This window comes from Pinus tabuliformis, chromosome 1_2 (genome assembly GCF_031772625.1).
Source record: "Pinus tabuliformis cultivar Carrire ecotype Pingquan chromosome 1_2, CPIR1, whole genome shotgun sequence".
NCBI classification, from domain to species: Eukaryota; Viridiplantae; Streptophyta; class Pinopsida; order Pinales; family Pinaceae; genus Pinus; species Pinus tabuliformis.
This window is the reverse complement of record NC_142298.1, coordinates 29,107,013-29,110,134: the sequence shown is the minus strand read 5'-3', so window position 1 is coordinate 29,110,134 and position 3,122 is coordinate 29,107,013.

The window sequence follows — 3,122 nt, the reverse complement described above, 5'->3', positions numbered from 1 at the left end:
AAAATGGTTTCTTCACTGCATATTTGGATTCAGCACCCTGAAAAATCCTTGTGACGCTTTGATTGTGCAGAAACTAGCTATCAAACTTGCGATTCCAATAAATTGCTGCCGGATTTTGACCAGAAAAACCCACCGGAAAGACTTCCAAAAAGTGTCATTATAGACAACTACTTTTTTTAAAGTAGGTTTTGGAAACTTTATAAAAGGAAATTTTATGAAAAGGATTTTTCTTAATGAAAAAAATCGAAAACTTGGAATTTATTGAAAAGGCGAGGAGTGGAGGTTTTTTTTTAAACAATTTTTTTAGAAAGGAGTATACTAAAATAAAGAGCTTTTTATTAAAAAGCCTTTTTCTAAACATAGGTTTTGGAAACTTTATAAAAGGAAATTTTATGAAAATAATTTTTTTTAATGAAAAAATTAAAAACTTGGAATTTATTGAAAAGGAGAAATTTTAGGGTTTTATTGGAAGCTATTTTTTTTAAGAGAATAAAAAAAGGAAAAGGGTTTTATTTCAAGAGAGTTTTTTGGGCTTTGTAAAAGTCTATTTATCTACAAATATTTTGGTGTTTTATCAAGCATGACAAAGAAAAGGGTTTTATTTGAAGAGAGTGTTTTGGGCTTTGTAAAAGTCCATTCATCTATAAATATTTTGGTATTTTATCAAACATGACAGTGTTTTGGGTGAAGATTGTGTCTTACAGGAGCGCATATTGAAAATCATATTTTCTTTCGGGGGTGATATGGAATATAGCCTTATGCAATCAAGAAAGAAACTATAAAACAGAGGAAAAGATCACAGTCATGGGTCACAAAGTTCGATTGAAGCATATTAAGAAAAGAAATCATAAAGAAGAGGCAAAGGTCATTGCTATGGTTAGACAGGTTCAGGCCGCAGTCGAGGAACTGAGAAGTCTAGCAGAAGACAAAGAAGAAATCGAGGGTGATTGGTGTAGCTTTGATGTACTACCACCTCCTATGTTTACATGTGTTCGAAATAGCATGGGAGCAAAAGTTGAAAGCAAGGTTTTTAATATATTTGATGCAGATTTGAAGCTCATTGAAGAATGGATTCATCAACCAATAGAACAAATTGATGCAAGTCTTAAAGCAGTGGTTGGAATAAAAGAATTGAATGAAATGGTGAATAGTGATCTTGACTGTGCAGATTATAGGAAAAAACAACAGAACCTAATGATGAAAGTGAAAAGAATGATATGAAAGACAAAGATGAATGCATTGAAACCATTTTTCAACAACGGTGTCAAGAAGAGATAAGATTTTGCTATCCAAAAATGTGGCAGAAAGAAAATCGTGAATATGATGTGCAAGAAGAAAAGCAAAGAATGTTTGAAGATACAATGTTATGGCAGCCGTCCATGGTTGACGGAATATCTGAAGTGGAAGGTGTAGAAGACATGATCCAATTCTTTTTCAAAAGAAGCTCAAGACAATTCAAAGAAAAATTTCAACAGCAGCGAGTAAAGAAATATGGAGCCAACAACAAGAACTTGCAATAGAGAATGAAGCAATATCGAGGATCTAAAATTTGGAAGAAGAGAAAAATAAAATGCAAAAGTGTGAAAGTCTTGAGTCATTATAAGCCTAACTTAGACATAGACCAGCAGACATGTTGTAGTGATAATTGAGTCAATTTCTATTGTAAGCCTAAAAGGCATAGTTGAGTCATGTTGAGTCATACAATCATAATCAAGGGGGAGTGTTTGAAATTTTAATTACTCTCACATGCCAGAGTTGGCTAAATTAGAGAGTTAGTTAACTGAGCGTTGAGTCAAGTCGAGTGATGGATAAAGAGTTAAGTGCATCCCATCGTTAGAGTGTGAGTTAACTGAGTTAAGTGTGTGTGCATGTTGAGTTATTTTGGGCAAGAAGTTAGTCCAAAAAGGTTTAAATACCCCTCATCGGGTTCATTGTAAGAATCAAGTTTTTGTGTGATCAATAGAAGAGCTGCAACTCGTGTGTTTTGTGTGAATTTTTGTTTTGGCTCCTCTGCCTTTCCAACACAAAATAAGGTCTCTAGCCCACTCTAACCATGTTTTCATCATCATTATTATGCAATTACCTAAGTCAAGGTCTCGAGACCACCACAACATATATATTGGGTTTGAGTATACTCATACTTGGCCGTGCATTCACTGGTCGGAGTCACTATGTCCCTTCATGGCAGTGGACAGGCCACGTGAACCACAAAATTAGTTGGTCGCTCACTAAGCCATGTTGATATAAGTCTTTGAGTGACCCTGCTCTAAAAGGATTATCCACATCTCGACATGATGGGGCTTGCATGATGTGTCACTTGGTTTTAATTCTTCCTTACCTCGACATGATGGGGCTTGCATGACGTGTCACTTGGTTTTAATTCTTCCTTACCTCTCGACTGGTCATGTTCTTAGACTTTTATAGGTCGTTGGATGGATAAACGAATCATAATCCTTCTTTTTCACTGATGCAGAGTTTACCACACTGAAATGGTATCTCAATTCCAAGCCTAACCAAATCAATCAAAGGTTTGAACAAGCCTATGAGATAAGTGGATGGTGGATTAATTTGTTTTGTGACACGTCCGAGTATCGAGTTTGAACACATTCCTTTTCATAGTTATGATTTAGGGTTTTTTGTCCTAATTTCTCTATGGATATGTGTATTTTTCTTTGCATCTAATCATCTACATGTTTTTTTTTTGTTCTCATTTGTTGTCTTTTCCCTTCCCCTTTTTACATTTCATGGCTTTGAATGCCATCATCCAAGGTTACCCATGTTTTTTTGATATCTGAGCATGGCCCACTTTGACTGTAAATGTATACAATGTACAGAGGGTTTGCAGGAGACGGATGACGATACTGGTAAGCTTGGCCATCATTGTCATGTATGGAATTGTTTTGGATTTTTAGTACTCATATTTCAAGAAATTGACTTCTACTTGGTATGTTTAGACAGGAAGGTTACCATTTGAAAGCAAGAGTCCAGGAATGCTTCGCTATAGACTGAGGCAAGGAGGTAATTTTTCCTATTGACAAACCCATCTACCACAATATTACCCTCAACACCATGATGAGAGGATGGGTACTCAACTTTCTTGCTCATCTCCGTGCATGGTTCCA